Genomic DNA, 17,834 nt, shown 5'->3' with positions numbered 1-17,834 from the left:
CGCTGTCGGCAGCCCTTTACGTTTGCGTACTTCGCGGCGTTTGCTACTTGGTTCGCTTCGTTTGAAAAAGATAGTTTCATAATTATACCAACACAATCTACTTTAATCTCTCCGATATTTTAATCTTGTTATCGGAAAGATGCGCGACGGATAACGAATCCTTTTCACGTTGAACCTTAAAGAAAATCTTCCAACTTATTTTTCATTTTATTAAATCGTTATATAAAATTGTCCTTCGATAATTATTGTGCCCGAGAGTAACGATCACTGAAGGAGATGAAATGATGGAATGGCTATATGGTCCCCCATGCGTAAAACTTTATTTTACATCTGCGAGACACTTTTAGCCCAAAAATTTCGTTTTCCCCCAGAGGGAATTGATCCGCGCAATCTTTTGGCTTTACGAATCCACAGACTCGAGTTTAACCCTTTGAAGCATACATACATTTTGTGGAGGTTAAATCACGAAAACTGGCGGAGGGGGGGGGAAAAGGATTCAAGTGGAAAAAGGTCTAGATGTATCGTACATGTGCGATATGCTCTTTGAGCAACCCAAATCTAAAAAAAAGTTGTACCGTATCTTATACATACACTGGTATAATTTATTTGAATAATTAGAGAGTCAATCGCGAGCAATGAGAGACATCCCTATGAACTATCGGGAGAAACCGTGGCTCGCGCAATTAGCGGCTCGCAATAATTTAAGCGGCTTCCATTAATGCATCCGTACGCCGACGAGAAGTGCACCGCTGAGCTTCGCAGATAGGCGAGCGAGCGAAACTTCTTTAACGCACTTTTCCCAGGCCAGTAATTAACACCATGATTATGGTCGTACTGTTCGTCAATTCGTTAAAGTGTCTTGGTAATTTTCTTGGTGAAATTTTTCTCGTCTGCAAAACAGACGAACCGGTCATAGCGACAAATGTTTCGGAGATTAAGACATCGGACGATTCCAGCGGAGAATGAAAAAGCTATTTTTGCGAACAATATATATATATTATATATATCCAGCAAGCTGCGCGTGCAATTCCTACAAGCTGGGATAGACGAAGGGACGGCCCGCGTAAAGAGCGCGACGACGCTTAATCTCATCGAAATAACGATAATGGCCAGCGTGTACGTTACATATCTTATCCCCCTCGATGTGGAAACAGTTATATCCTCGCAGGACGAACGACGGCTCCCGCGGATTTATGGAAGTGGACGGTGTGGCGGCGCGAGGTAAAATGCAAGCGCGGCTGCATATGCATACACATATATATGCGAGTACGCGTGCATATATTTACGCATCGCCGTGCGCCGCCTGGCTCACCTTCCTTCTTGGCGAGAAGGAGGTGTTTGCATTGGCCTAGTGCCGAGGCGCGTTCGCAAGGCAAAATTAATTACCTCGTCCTCCGACGTAACGGGTCTTCGGCCGATACCGAGAGAGAGAGAAAGAAAAAGGTAAGAGAAAGACGACGAGAGTGAGACGAAAGAAGGAGAGAGAGAGAGGGAGCGCAGTTGGCACTGCGTCCGATACGATTTTATCAGATTTTATTGCGGATTTACAGTTGCCGGAAAACGGCGGGGCTGCGCTTGCTTTCGAGAGAGTGTCGGGATTAGCCGCGGTAATCGCCCGTAAATCTGACGTATGACACCCGGACTGCCGGTCCCACGTGTCGATCTGCATGTGGATCGAATTGCTATCGAGATCGAGTCGCTCGAGAGAAAATCCTGTAAACGCGCGTCGCTCCTCTCCAGCCGTTTACAAGTACGCCTTAACTTCTGTCCTGTAACGATCGCTCGGAATAAGCATTTTATATTAGATTAATACGATGTAATTTTGTTGGGAAGATCTTAGAGGAATTCTGATTAATAATTACTTAGATTTCTAAGAAGGAGCGAGGACCAAGAGTATCTCGCGGGAACTTGTAGTGCCATTAAATAAATCTAGATTTAATTTAATTAATAGATAATTAGTAGCTTAAATGGAACTTTTACCGAAGATTGCAAGTCTAGATGACCAATGGTAAAATATCGGGGATCTAAGCGGGGGTATCGATAACATGATAACGTCACGCCGTATCGTTAACATTCTTAGCAGTATATATCGTCGCCCGCAATTACGCGAAGCGAGAAACTTTTTCCATTCGCGTTGTGTAATATACCCGGCCGCGGTAACATACGACTCGCGTCTGTGTCAAATTATTTACGTGGTCACGGCTCGGAGAGGACTCCGCGCGCATAAGAACAGCACGTATTAACCCGATCTTTCTCATCTTGAACTTGACGATTCGCGCGACCGGCAATACCTCGATCGTTCTCACTCACATTTCATCGCGGCAAGTAGCACCGTGCGAGTTGCCGTGATCTCTCGTAATTATGCATGCACGCTGCAACGGGCGGTATTAAAGGCCAGGAGGGACTCGTCGGTTTCGATCAGGCCGCCTTCCGAAAGAAATGCAATTCACCGGGCTATTTTTTCCGATATACATTTATACACAGCCATTGACACGCGTAGACCCGCATATATGCGTACACGTTTCCCTAGACGTTTGGCAGAGACCAGCTCCAAGACGAAATAAATTCTCTCACGCAGACATTCGTTCTTTCTCTCGCTAGATCTCATATTCGGTAAGCTCGATCGCGCACGTACACACGCATACGCGCGCACACGTGGGCGCATCTCGGCTTCCAGCGAGCTGGCCGACCGTCGAAGGTGTTGTTATAATTTACGATTATGCCGACTACATAGCGCGCGAAGAAATAGCGGCTAACCGGACAACTCGCGCCACACGGACAAATGACCCGCGGACACTGAAGAAAACGCCAAGCGTTTGTCCGCCCTGCTAACGACGTCGTCGTCGTCGTCGTCGAGGTCGCTGGAAGGCGGAGGCGTGTTAAAAGGTCCGACCCTCTCTCGGTTAAAGTGATAATTAATCTCGCGAGTTAATGGCGATGTGTATATCGTCCTTCGGGGCGTTCACTTTTTAGTGGACTTTACTTGAGTCTGGAGAAATCAGCGATTCGCTGCCGAGACTGTCTTGTCTGTCGAGGACATTAAATTTTAATGGATTTCCTCGTGATCGAAAGCGACTAACAGCATCAAAGCCGATGCTGTTGCTTGTTATTCGAGATCGCCTTAATTGTAAAAAATTGAGATTCGCTGACATATTCCTTTTAAATGCTGTGTTTTTGTAGAATCTATTACACTGATACAATCAATATAGTGTCAATTAATGCTCATTTCTCTCTTTTTTTAATTTATCGCACCTCAAAATTTTACTCGCGCTGCTTTTGAAATACGTGGTTCTTCACATATTAGACTGCCAGGCCAAGTTTTTCATTTTCTCGTTAACCGTTAACCAGAAGTTTGTCAATTCTCCATCTTTTTCTAGATTATTATTTAAGAAAAGACAGGTAGTCGACTAACCTCTGGTTAACATTTAACCATAAGATGAAAAACCGGGCCTAAATGCCATTAGCGATAACCAGCGATAGGCTAACATAAATGGAAATAAATAGGAATCATTAAGACCTGAAGAAAAAAAAACAGATATTAGGCAGATCTTCCGAACATACAGATGTGACGATTAAAAGATCAAACTAAATGCTACTTTTGGAGTCTAATCAAAACAAATTATATTTATAATTGGCATTAAAGGTTTTAAAAATAATACGCGTGTTTATATCGAAAGGAGAAACAAGGCAGAAAACTAAAATATTTCCCTACGTTGCCAGCGGACAGTTGGCAGGACATACGTCGACAGTTATAACGCAAGGGGCCGTTTGCGGGATCGTTTAGACGAGTCTCCTTAAATAACGATCATAGGTCCGTAACTAACGCAGATGCGAGAGAGCGAGACACGAGAAAGAGACAAATATAAGTATATCTTGGAAATTTCTCGCTTCAAGTAGACGCATAATTATGGAAAAACCGAGGGTATATTATCATATGTTTATATTCCAGTGAGATGTGCAATTAGTACATATTATGATGTGTATTTCAGATAAATATTAAAATACTACTTGGCTGTAGAATGAGTGACGGGAAATCATTATGTGGGTACTTTAATACTTAATGTTTATTCGTAGAAACCAGTCCATTGTGCAACTTTATAGCTGCGATGATTATCAATGTAAGGAAAGATAGGGAGCCCTGATTACAGAATTATTGAGTAGAGAAAAGTATTGTTAATTACATAAAGAATTATTTGTATCGAGTTTCTACTCATTTAATTAATTTTCTTTTCGCATTGAATTTATGATACGAAGTATACTTTGAAGGATGAACGTGGACGTTTTATCGATATTACAATCTTAAGCGTAATGGAGTTAATCCCGTGAGGTCCGTAAAAATGGGCAATTTCTAATTAATGGGGTGGGAATATTTGAGTTTGCGCGCGAAGCTGAGACTCGTTAGAGAATATTTGAAGGCAAAATCGGCGGCGGCAGCAGCGAAACGATTTTCGGTAAATATCGAATCCCAATAGCTCGGCAGATGAGCCCTCGCGCTGCTCCGTTCTGCTCGTAACTCTCGTGGTTACGAGCGTACGCACGCGTGTAACTACAACTCACGTGTCTCGCAAGTTACGTATAATCACTTACAGAGAGAAACAAGCTTGTCCTTAGGCATACCGGGTGTCACCGGCGCCCGGTGAGCGCGCCGCATCGGAGGAGATGGGTGCGGCCAAGCTTTGAGCGTTTAGAGAACGTCCGCCGGTCATTGCCCAGCGAAGGCGCGTTAAATTAATGCCACTGCGGCCCCGAGCTCGTTTCAATTTATCCGGGCAAGGCGCGAGGAACGGAGAAAAAGAAACGAGACGAGAGGGCGAGAACTCCATCGATGACGGTCCCTTCGGAAACCAGCTCTCGCGTGCGAGCGTGACCGCGCGCCGATTTTTCTAGGTGTACTCTGCCCGGGACAAAGATTTCAACATAAAAACAACTTTTCGATACAATATCTCGATCGCTCGAACTTGTCTTAGCGTTCAAATTGAGATAAGTTTTTGAGATAATCGGTAATCAATCTTATTGTTAGAATCGAAGTAGAGAAATTTACGAATATTCGAGTTATAAAGATTTGAAAAATTGATTTGACAATAGTGACCTTATCTTATTATGAATTTTTGTCGAGTATTCATTGACTGATCCACTCGGGCCACTCGATTCGATTCCGAGCCTCTCACGAATTTTATGTCGCTAATACGGTACGTACAGGGCGAAACCAGTTTGTCGGCGCTTTCGAGCGCCTCCAAGGCGGCGACGTCGGATGTCGGGGACAGCGGACAAGATCCCGGAAAGCGTCCCTCGGACCGGATCAAAGGGAGCAGCCGGATGAAGACGAAGAGGACGCGCGGCGGCGTGAGCGAGAGGGCGAGGGACGATCGCGTGAAAAAAGGAGAAGAGAGGATTAACGGACAGCTCCCTGAAAATTACATCGTCGGCTAATGAGACGTCGTGGGCCCGATCGGGCCCGACTCGAAGTCGAAGAAGTGAGATCTACTCGGAAACCGAGAGGGATCGACGACGCAACTTCGCTTCGGATAGTACGAACGAAGGGTCGTCCACTTCGTCTCGAGTGCAGGTGTGCGCTTAATCCTTTCGTCGACAGTCTGCAGTTTCATCTTTTCATTGCTTTTGCTCTATTTGTTAAATAGACGCTAAAACGATAAAACGCGAGCGGAATTGATACCGGTTTTAAGGTGCCAACCTCCGAATTTACTCCAATTATTGTTTCTCAGAAGTATTGTTTCATTAGGAACAAGACACTTGTCGTCTTTAATTTGTGCGTTCTTTAATTGTTGTGGATGTATTATTTTATTAGTAACGATCGTTAACTTTCTTTTATTTAAACTACAACACCGCAATAAGCTATTGTAAAATAGTTGCTTTCACAAATTTTTTCATGAACTATGCGCATTTATCGATTTAAATGAGAATAGTGCTAATTTTATTTGTGACCAATTATACCGGCCATCGTGTATAAGCGTGCACGATCTTTAACGCACGCGACGATCGTTATTGATCTTATCGATCGGGCCAGCCAGATATCGTAGCAACATTATTATTGTGGAAAGTCATCGTGATTCTTATCGGTTCATAAAATCATTAATGATTATTTTATGATCTTCGATAAGTATGAACGCGGTGCGCGGTAAATGGCACCGTGTTGAAAATCAACGTGGATCAATCTCATTTTTACAATCCATGCATAATTTCATCAGTTGGGTGAAAATTAATTCCTTGTCTTTCAATTTTTTTAATTGTCTTAATTATTTTATTATGACAAAATGTTTCCATACATAATGTAAAATATAAACGCAAGTACGACGTAAAAAGAAATCAATATAATGAGGGATCAATTTTCTTCGAATCGTTATATTCAATTCGAAAAATCGTACGGCATATATGAGAAGCATAAGGAAACAAAATGGAGCATAGAGCGGGACATTATGTTAAGATAATATAGAAAATATACAGCTCAACATAGGCACGTAAAAATCAATCGCAGCTAGAAGTTGGCGAAGATATTCGCCGTCTCTTGTTTTTTCATCAACTGGGCTAACAACTTGGTTAACCTTAATTTACTCGACACTTTCAACCCTCTATGTCGCTACGCAACCGTGGAATTGCTGTTTAAATCGCCCCAAGTCTCCCGTGCGTAACACGATGCGAACGCATAGTGCTCGAATTCCTATCTCGCGTGCGTATCTTCGCACTGATCCGCGACTTTATTCGCCACTCTCGAGTTTCGGGAGCAAGCGATCGCCGATCGAGGTAGATTGAGATGTCGGCGATGCCCGCGGACCTGATCTCGCGATAATTTCTTCCGCTACCGGATTGCTTCTCGCGTGTGAGCGTGAAAAATGCAACACGCGAATCCCCTTCTTCGTGGCCTCAAGAAAACCGGGCAATATAATCCAGATTGTATCTAGAGCGACCGACGTGGGCGAAGCGGTACGTTTGTGTATGTGCATGTGCACGTTCTGTGCACATGGGTGTGGTGCTCTGATCTCTTGGAATTAGCACCTCTTTTGAAGATTTAATATAAATAATAAAACTCCGATCGTTCTCCTGTAAAGAAATCTGTTATAGTTTCGTTTCTGATACAAAAAGTGTTCTGGCGATTAAAAGGAAGTATGAACGAAATACTTCATATTTATGTGCAAAAAGAAAAACGTGGCAATAGTAATTGCATTTTAGCTATTTCTCATTTTGGACAATCGTTGAAGACAATCGTTAAAATCCTCGAGATGTCCTAAGTTCTACTTTCATCTTCATAATAAAACCACATTCGTATAGGTTTATCCACGTGCACGCCGATATTATTACGAATTCGCATCAAGTTCGCGGATCGAGAACTGGTCTCGAGTTCATTGTTCCACTTTTGGCTCGCAAATTGCGGATATTTTTGATATTTTATTTCATAACTCGTTTAATATTACATTTACGCAACTGAGGCTTGCAATTGGAACGAAATGATCGGAAATACGAGCATGCACCTCCCGCGTTATAAAATTAACGGACAGCGCCAATAATAATTGAGACATCAAGATATAAGTAGCGTAATCATCGGATATATCACCACACATGATATAGATATTGCATTAGCACATGTTGAAATTAATTAAATGAAATTTCCTTCCCCGTCAGTTAACTCGGGAAATTTTTCCTCTCAGTCCCACTGTCTTTTGGTTCACCTACAAATGTAAAAATTACCATGTAATATGTACTCTCTAAAAGTCAATCAGCGAATTATCACTGAAAACAGCGAACAGTCAATGATTTCCAGTTATAAATGTGCTACTGAAAATTGCAGTGGTATACTTATAACTGCATATTAGAGACTATTTACTGTTTTCATAATCCACTGATTGACTTTTAGAGAGTACACATATATAACGCTTACTATCGAAAGGCAACAATATGCTGGTAGATAAACTAGCGCGATAATCAAGTGACAATTGTACAGGTATACTATCATCTACGGAAAGATCTTGATGCTTTACAGGTGCCAAATTTGTTGTTCGTAATTTTCATACCGATTTGTCAGCAACTGCGTAACAGTGAAATTATTAAGACACATGATATTTTATGTACTTATAATATTGATCGTAGACAATATTAACGAACAAATTGATGATTTAATATTTAATTCATTAATAAGTTGGGGCTTTATTGTAATTGGTTTTTATTTGACGTGTTCTTTGTGTTCTCACGAGAGTGAAAAGGCGAGCACTTTCACCAAAAAAGTCTCCAAAATTCACGCCTCTCGGTCTTATATAATGATATCGAATCGACTCAACACGCCTACCTAAATTCGAAGGAACGGAGGCGACGTGATATCCTGCGTTCATAACGGTTTTATATTATCCTCTCGACTGTCCCGGTACGCTCGAAATTCGCGTTCGAAGATTAAGGACGAGCAATACGCCTTGAGATCCTTTACCCGATACCTGTATGGATGTCACTTAAATTTTGATCTTTTCGCAATAGCCACGCAAACGCACCGGCGAATTTCGGCCTGCGCTTATTTCCCGCGTAGCGTGCCGAATCTCTTGGAATGCAGTTCGACATGTGACACAAAGTGGATTCGATCCTGCAGGATCGGATCTTGCGCGCGAGGACCGAATCAAAGAATGACGTCGTCGGCGGTTTTAAAAAAAGTATTTTTTAGAGATGCTTGGACAGGACTTTTCAATTATTTTGACAAAATCATTATTCTTTATCATCAGTAATGTCACAATCAATTCGATACATGTAGAAGTAGCTTGAAAGCTAATTATTATTGCTCTTCTGTACGTAAATCAAATACAAATATCTCAAACGAATCATCGATCATCCCGCAATTCTCTTTTAGCTATAACGATTTATTCTCTGGAAATAGCGTTATTATTCCGTTATTACACCCAGAAGAAAGATTAATTTAGGCTAACTAATTGAGATACGTCGAAATCATGTTTCTTTAAATCTACTAAATTTTTATTTGCTTCTATTAAAACATTTGCTAGATTTGAAGAAATAAATATGAATTCTCTAAGAGATTTCAGTCTTAATCAGATAAAATTTTGGTTAAGATAAAGAAAAAATTTCTCCAAAATTAAATAAAAGTCTGATACGGTAAAATTTCAAAGAAACTTTTTTTCTTGGGTGTATTCCGGGGTTCAAAAGGGTTGAAAAGGATCCAAAAGATAGCTCTACCTTCTTCCGACATACGAAATATACCTTAAATTTGGTACGCGTATCCGTGGGTATATAAAGTTGCATAGCATGCCGTAACGCAACACGTTGGTTTTACGAACATGCGGCCAACGAGCACTTCTGCCGCGCTAAAGCGACCTGGTGTAGCGACGCATGAAGGCAATGGCGCTTATTTAAGGCTCGCAGCACGTGGGTAAGGGAGCATTGAAAGTACTCGCTGTCGAGTATCTAAGTGGTTTATGGATTTGCGGCGACTCCAAGTGCCTCGCTGTCGAGGATAAATGCGAGTGTGTGGATGCGTATGATTATCCTAAAGGTTACGCGATTGCGCGATCGTCGCCGTTATGGTTGTTCCTCTTCCACGGAATGACAGCGAATAGTTCATAGCTCGAGGCTTTATTGAACGTTGATTCTGCTGGAAAACCCGACTTTGTATTTCGTATTTCATACCTTATATTATGTATTTTATATTGGAGGAATACATTTTTATATGTTGAGATTAGAAATATTATCCGGTTTTTATTATAAAATTGTATATTGTGATTGTTTCAACAAAAACTTTGAGGAAATATATTGTCGTAATTACGCATCGATGTGTCAAGTAATAATTTTACGGAGGTTGGATACAGTTGTAAAGAAGAAAGGGGAAGAAGAAATTGAAAGGGTTCCCGATCGGATCGCGACATCGTCGTCTTCGAGTCAGGTTTTCTGTTGGGAATGAGATGAGATGTCGGGCGACAACTAATTAGGTCTAAAAAGCCAACGATCGCTTTCATAGTGTGCCGCCTTGTATCCACCTACACACGACCATGTGTATTGACACACGTCTCCGCGTGTGCATGTATAATCGGGAATGTATGCATCCTGGGAGATGTGTAAAGGATCTGGTGCCACTTGAGATGGGCGCAAGTGGTTCCCTTCTTCCCGTGAAAAAAAAGACTAGCACTCGTGTTGGAGCAGTTTCTCTCAAAGCTCTTTACGGAAAATGAGAAATGTTTGGTAACATCTCGGTCATCCCTCGACAACTGTATTCGATTCGTAATAGCGACGAGTATTTGACAATTGAAGGACTAGGGTTGTTCTAACCCCCAAGTAAGATAACTAATAGTTAAATTATACATCTGTGCTTGTCCAATTTGAAGGAAAAACAAGGACATATATATGATTTAACTATTAGTTGATATACCGAGGGGTTGAAATATCCTGCTCTAAGAGATGAGTCCATGATTGCAAATACATCTCAGGTTATTTCTTTAGTATCTCAAAATTAATAATTAATAAACACCGTTTCGCGCGGGATTGTCTGTGACATCGTGCGAGTGCTTTAATTTACCTACTTACAAAAAAAAAGTAAAATGCAGGCGGAAGGTAGCCGGTCTCATCGCTAGAAAGATTAGAGACGACTGTTTCTGGCGGATGTGAAGTAATCGCCAAAGAGCACCCGGTAGAGCGATAGCCTATCGTAAAGTGGCCGATAGTAGTACATTCTGGTCTTACATAGCAAACTCGAGTTGTTTTCGACCGAATAATTTTCAAATGACGCCATTTGCAATCTAAATCACGATGCATAATTCTTACCAAGTATGTTATTCGCATGTTCGCGATGCTTAAGTTACTTTATAAATTAGCAATTTTGCTGGAAAGTAGTGAAGACAAATTAGTGTTAAAATTTTATTCATTTACTATCAGCCAATGCCTTCAAAGAAAAAAATGTTGTTAATAATTAGAAATGATTGTCATTGTCGTGATGGTAACAAAGAAATTTAGCATGTTACGTATGCGGTTATCGCATTGTTTTATTAACATTCACTGGCTCTATTTAATATCTCGCTGATAAAATTGTAATTCACGTTAACAGGAAGTGATATAAAAAACGATGTACTTATCTATGCATATATTATATAATTGCAACATTTCCACCAATTTAAATACATCAATATTAGCCCTGTTCCTGATAAATGTTAGCACATTTATTGCCGCCCGACTGTAAAAAAATACTACATAGTGGAGAAAGAATGAAAAGTGGAGTTCCACCCGCATGTCGCGACACTTGTCGAGCGTTGGTAAGGCGTACGAGCGTGGCTTCGCGTCGCGATAAAAGACAAGCTCGATACCGAAAGCGAGTGGTGTACGAACGTATCGCGATGTAGCGACAGACATTGTTCCATGGTGAGAAAAGCCTACGCGGTTCTGCTTTACGAGCGACTGATAGCTGTACGTATGTCCACGTGGGCACTCTCTTGTTCCGGAAAAATTTACCAGACATCTTGAGTTTTTAAGGGTCGGTTGTTCCAACTTTCCTCTTGGTAAGTTAACCGATGGTTCAATCATATGCGTGTCTTTGTTTTTTCCTTCAAATTAGACAAAGATAGACATCTAATTAAACTATTAGTTAACTTACCAAGAGGTTGGAAAACCGGCCCTAAGTATTTTTTCCGTTTCATTTAAACAAAGAAAATAGATTTAACAAATGTTACGTACTATGGGGAGGGGGATGGTCATTTGAGTTATTAAATACTTATCCTCATAGTCACAATAAGAAATTTTTTTCTTCTCTCCCCCTTGGAAACTATAATTTTAGAAATCAGCGGATATCGACTAGCTAACGCACGAGTCCCTTCCCCACAAAAAATTGTTTGTCAAAGTTTCACTTTTCGAAACACGAAACGTAAAGTTCTTAGATTGTTGCTGGTCGATAGCCGTTGAAATATAAAAAAAGGGGAGAGAAGAAAAAATATATTTCTTATGGCTTTCCGAAAGAGAGAAATCGTGGAGTCCACAGGACGTAACACTATCATTATTCCATTGGAATATAGCGCGCCATAGAGCAAACAGGGCGATGTTAAGAAGTCAATGATAACTTCATGAATACGTATCGCGGTGCATCGAAATATGCCGGCACCGCCATTCTTCCAGTAGGAGTTTTATCTAAACAGCTATTTCCCGCACCGCGATACGGCCTATACGTGTGTTAACCAGTTACAATAGCTGACTAATTATCTATCTCAAAATGTGCGTAATTTTTATGGAGCTCACTAGCTCGTCGACTGAATGAAAGGTTTTATCTAGAATGTATCTAGAATTTGCACATTATCGTTAATCGCGTAACTTAAATTGTTAAAGAATGTTTGATAATCTCCTATTTTCTGACGCCATGTGACTTTTGACCGTGAAATTAATTTCAGAATTAAAATAGATTAAAAGCTACAGAAATGTTAATTATATCGAAATTCTAAAAGTTGTGTATCTTGAAAGAGATTATTTATCTAAAAGACGTATGTATATGTATACAATTGTAAAAGAAGAAGACAAAATCTTTTGGATTTACAATTAGTTAAACTATGATGCCGCAACTTAGACGAAAATCTATAGTTCGAAAAAAGATTTCACAGAGGTTTGGCAATTGGCATAAAAAAATAATTACCGTGTGAAATAAAGAAGCTTTTAGTAGGATGTTGAAGGTTAATAGATGGATAAAAAAAAGAAGTTAAAAAGTGTAGGTAACGGGACGCCAGACAGCGCGATGGCGGTCCTGGAGAATATCTCGTGCAACAGATGCTGGATCATTGATGCCTGGCATAGCATCTTGATAGATAAATCGATATTTATATTCCGCTAGAATTCCACCAGTTGCGTAGAGCTATTTAAATGTGAGATTGATCAAATATATTTACTTAGAAATTTATACGCACAATTATATTATTATGCTTCCATTAATTTAATGCTAATGAATATTCAAAGTTAATCATACAGTCGAAAACTAACTTATACACTATGATATAAGAGTTGTAGTTGAATTGTGTAATATTTGTCCAAAATTGTATAAAGTAAAATGATGAATATTTGTAATATTAAATCCAAAATTTTGTTTTATAATATTTGCAATACAGTCAATTTTTGTCGTAAATAATATAACAAAAATATAGGAAATATTAATTTTCTCTTAATAACATTGAATAAGATTCACGTTTTGTACCCTTTTACAATTTACATTATTTTAGTTGTATTTCTAATTCTACGCTCTATGTAACATGTTAAGAATTGAAATGCGGAAAGGTCGTGTCCAGGTAAAGCATTGTTACCAATTTCGTTTCAGATAACGAAAGGGGACTAGATAACAAACTACGACGGTTATAGCTCGTGACTATCGCTTACACCAGATGCGGCGGTAATGTCATACTGTGTAGTAAAATGTTTCATATTCTCGATTGTAATAACCGTTAACTGATAATACGGTAGAAGCGTGGAGTAATTCACGATTTATCGACAGCAATCGTGATCCTCCGAAGAATGTATCGAACCATTTCCTCGCCGAGCAAGGATTAGGAATGTTAAATTTAAATTTTTACATTCTTTTCTTCACACTCGCGAATAACTCGCAGTTTAGTGTTAAAATTGCGGTATGTTTTGATAATTATTTAACATTGCGTATTTTTTTTAAGCACTTGAACTTTCTATTTTATTTTTTTATATACGTAACATTACAAATTTAAAGCATATAGTTTTATTGATGTAAGATGTCAATTTTATTGATGCATTATGTCAATTGTGTCCTACTTGATGTTTACAATTTATGTAATAATTTTTTTATATTATTGATATCCTAATACTTCAAGCTTAACCCTTAAATGCATCATGTTGCCATTCGGCAACATACCGATATCTAGGTGAGTTGAATGTATGTACGGCATCGATGTTTGAACAAAAACAATAACTGTTTCAGAAGTTTTCATACGCAATAACTTATGTTTCATATGTTTCTAATTTCATGATGTTGCCATTCGGCAACACACCCTTTTGTTCTTGAAAAAAAAATAGTAAGATAGATTTTTTTTCTCATTTTTCCCTTATTGTACTCCTTTTGTTGTATCATATTCAGTAAAAAAATCATAAAAACAAAAAATCATGCATTTAAGGGTTAAATTCTCACTCTTAAAATAAAATAAAAAAAATTATGTATACGCTGTACGTACGACAAATGTCTATAGTATTCCGAGGGATAAACTGTCGAGGGCACTGTGGCGTACAGATTTTTCGGCATTAGTGGGCATTAGTTTGGGCATTAGGCCTTGCTGAGGCATTGTAAAGATAAAATCAGGCAAAACAAGATAAATAAGATATAGTTATGCCCACTGGGCATTAGTAGGCATTAGTGTACCTGAGTTTGGTCAACGGTTTACCCCTATGCAAGGTTCGTTAATTTTTCAAATTGCATATTTTAGTAATCAAGAGATAAATAAAAAGCACCAGCCTTTAGAACCAATTATTTGCATCTGCATATTTATATCGAATTAAATATTATCCGAACTCGGCATTTCCTTCAGGATAATTAACAGTAATGAGTGAAATTAATTGATATCGGTCGGCAGCTAACATCGAACAGCTCTTACAGTTACAAGGGCTGTCCGATGCTGCCGATACGCTCTTAATCACCGTCGTCTTTATATCACCGGAGTTTCATCATGCAAACTGCAACACTTGTCACGTATAAACCAGAATTTTCAAATGCACAATGAAAATTGCGACACTGAACAATAATTGAATCCAAAAGCCTGGAAATTGGCAATGATATTAATTATCGAGATATTGGTTCTCTATATCCATATTAAAGATTTTAAACTTGATAATAATGACAATATAAAAGTGTTATACAGGAAAAAACGAAGAACGTTCAAATGCCCAGAATCTTCTCGTTTTCAATTTATATCAATTTCGCAGTTAGTATAAATTATAGTTCAATAGTGATCTGAATATTGTGCTTTATGAAAATTTATAAACGCGTAAATGAAGATTGTGTGTTTCCGTACATGAGCTATCGCTATCGTTATCACTACTAATTAATGTTAATATGCGGAAACGAATGATAAGAGACCGCATATCATATAATAAATATATTATGATCGCGATGCAATGTGCATCCTGATAAGCATAACGTTCGCGCGACGGTCATCCTTATCGGGCTACTCTTTCAAATACAGTCACGATAGAGTCGAGCGCGATTCGTTCAAATCACAGTTTTCGTTTTGAATTGTGCTAATTATTTTCGCTCGAATGTGTAATTAATACCAAATTTATTTTTTTGCGATGCCCAGCTCGAAAACAAAATGTGAAATTTCTAAAAATATGACCGTAAATTTCATTAAAGCGCGAAATTAGTTTTGCACTGTAGCAAATTGACCCACGATACGTATATTCTTGTGTTCAAATATTATAGTTGCAACAAATAACGCCTTTTCGATAATATAATAAATGTTTTACCTTGATTTCAATACATTAGCGGAACGAATATTCTCAACAAAAAAAAATATTAAAATTAGTGTGACTTGTGTGAGAAATGTCGTCATTGTGAAAGATAAGATCGTACTCACATATTATCAATTAGTGATTGACATCTTCGTCCTGTCGAAATTTTATACGGTCAGGAAATCTTCGTAGCAAAAACATATAATTTTATATAGTCTTCTCTTTAACACTCTGTGTCTAATTAATAGTTGCGCACGGCAACGTGTCACTTCTCACTCGTTTTCCTTCTTCAGTCAGTTAATTATTAATCGTGTCTTCTGTAGAAAGATATTTGTCAAAAACACCAACTATAGTCAGAGCTCAGAAGTCCTCTAGAAATTATGATCAATTTATTTCATATCGCTCGAAAATTTAATCGCAATCTCCACTGGAAAAAGCACTTGCGAAATACTTTACTAGATTATTAATTGTTCTGATCACGATTTTCCGAATAAATTGTTGTACACTATTTGCTTATGGCTTGTTTCGGAGCTGATGAAGAAAAGGCACCAGACTGCAATAAAAATCGCCGTCGCGTTGAAACACTGAGTCACCTGTACTGTCTTCTACCTGCTAAAATTCCAAGAGCATTATAAGCCAGAGAAAAATTTCTTTTCGGAGAGACCCTTGTGAGTTTTTCTACGTAACGGGGTTTCTCCTGCACCACACAAAAACTCGGTCAAATATTTAACTGAAAATTCATCCTCGATATCAATTGAAAACTTCGAGAGTTTACATGAATTTCTTTATGCAAGTGTAATATATTATTTAAAATACGTGGAATTTTTATTTGCAAGTCGATTTTGTTGAAATCCACTATATTTAAATTGAAGATTTGAATACAGTTTATAGAACTGCTGTCATTTCTACCTTTGAAGCAGTAATCCAATTCTAGTGAAACATTAGTTGCACAAATAGCCACTGTTAACAATTATCTTTCAACAATTAGCATAGTACATTTTAAGTATCCATATTTTTCATGTAATCTTCAAAGTGTTGTTTGTACCGTTTTATTCGAGTGTTCCATCAGTTCTATACGAACTATTTATTGTCCGTCAGCGCATACTCGTCACAAAACTAGCTTCGAAATGACACCTTCCTCACAATATCAAGTCATACTGTCACTGCCGTTTCATCTCTAAATCGACAATAGTCGCAATTTTCAAAATAAAGTTTAATAATTCCAAGATTAATCTGATTCAATGAGGCTTGAAATCAGGTCGTTAGTCCATCCGTTAGTCATCCAGCTGATTCCTCCGGTATTCAGGAACCACGGGCGACTCGCGATCTATCGCATTTACACTCGCGGCGTTGTTTGTGCTCCCAAGACGTGGTGCAGCCGGTGACTGCGTCTCTGAAACTGTCCTGGACAGTCACCTCTCCCGTTGGTGACGCAGGACGAGGAGAAGCCGCGGTGCGGGAGGTAGCAACGACGCTGTCGAGTGGAGTCTCTGGGTCTCTACCGGGAAGGGATGGGAGCGCGGAAAGTGAGGGGTGAGGAACACACGGGGACAGGCAGAACGAGGGAGGGACTGTTGGATCGTTAGCGAGCGAACTAGGCGGTTCTTCTGATCCGATCGCTGTGAGTTTGAGAGGCGGAGCGAATAACGCCCACGTGAGGGAACCGAGACCTCGTGTCCCAGGAGGCGGCGACCACACATCCACCGGGATCGATTTTCATAAAATCTTTTCTCACCCGCCCTTTCTCTCTTCCTTCTCGCCTCTGTCTGCGTTTCCTTCCCCGTCTTTGGCGTTCTCTCCCTTTTTCTTTCTCTTTCTCTTTCGATGCTCGGCGTCAGCGTCTCCTTTCCACCTTGTCGCGCCTATAATGTCCGACCAGATCGGACGTGGATAAGAAGGCGCGCCGGATCGTTCCTCATGGATATCTTCGGGTATCCGCACCGCCTTGAGTCTGACTTATGGACTACCTCGGTACACCGTCTGAGATTTCTTGGCTCACTCGCCCCGCGAGCTTTTTCCACACGAGTTATTCCGCACATGTGTGCATGCTTCCATCAGCCATGATCCGATATAATTTTTATTATTAGCGAGATACTTTTTAGTCTAGCTCATAGCGTCGGTTGATTTTACTCAAACAGACTAGTTATTAAAATTCAGGTTTAAAATGCACAAACATATATTATCATAAGAAATTTATTTCATTCTTATATACAAATATGTATAACGTATGTTTTTCATTTCTCAAAATATATTTCAAGTATTTTGTTTCGACATATACACACTTGTTCAAAAGTTGAGCTTAAATTTGTAGTAGCGGATAAAATTATTTAAAAAATCGCTTTAATAAAAATATGCTCCAAATTCAGTATTAAATTTGCTTGGCAGTCAAATATTTAGTGTCATAAATA

The 17,834-nt window shown here is 39.4% G+C and overlaps 1 protein-coding gene across 7 annotated transcripts in view; it reads right to left on the bottom strand.

The window, feature by feature from the left end:
* LOC105560353 (GATA-binding factor A-like) overlaps positions 1 to 16,830 on the bottom strand; it is a 49,111-nt gene extending 32,281 nt beyond the window's left edge. For 2 of the 7 annotated variants that reach the window (XM_012009404.1, XM_012009410.1), the window contains exon 1: positions 15,552 to 16,830. The gene's annotated coding sequence lies outside the window, so the exon portion shown is untranslated. The remainder of the gene's footprint in view (positions 1 to 15,551) is intronic. The other 5 variants (XM_012009405.1, XM_012009406.1, XM_012009408.1 and 2 more) reach the window with 5 other exon arrangements.
* Positions 16,831 to 17,834: the final 1,004 nt, after the last annotated feature.

This window comes from Vollenhovia emeryi, unplaced genomic scaffold (genome assembly GCF_000949405.1).
Source record: "Vollenhovia emeryi isolate VEMERY1.0 unplaced genomic scaffold, V.emery_V1.0 DF939232.1, whole genome shotgun sequence".
Taxonomy (NCBI): domain Eukaryota; kingdom Metazoa; phylum Arthropoda; class Insecta; order Hymenoptera; family Formicidae; genus Vollenhovia; species Vollenhovia emeryi.
This window is presented reverse-complemented; position numbering and strand designations above follow the sequence as displayed.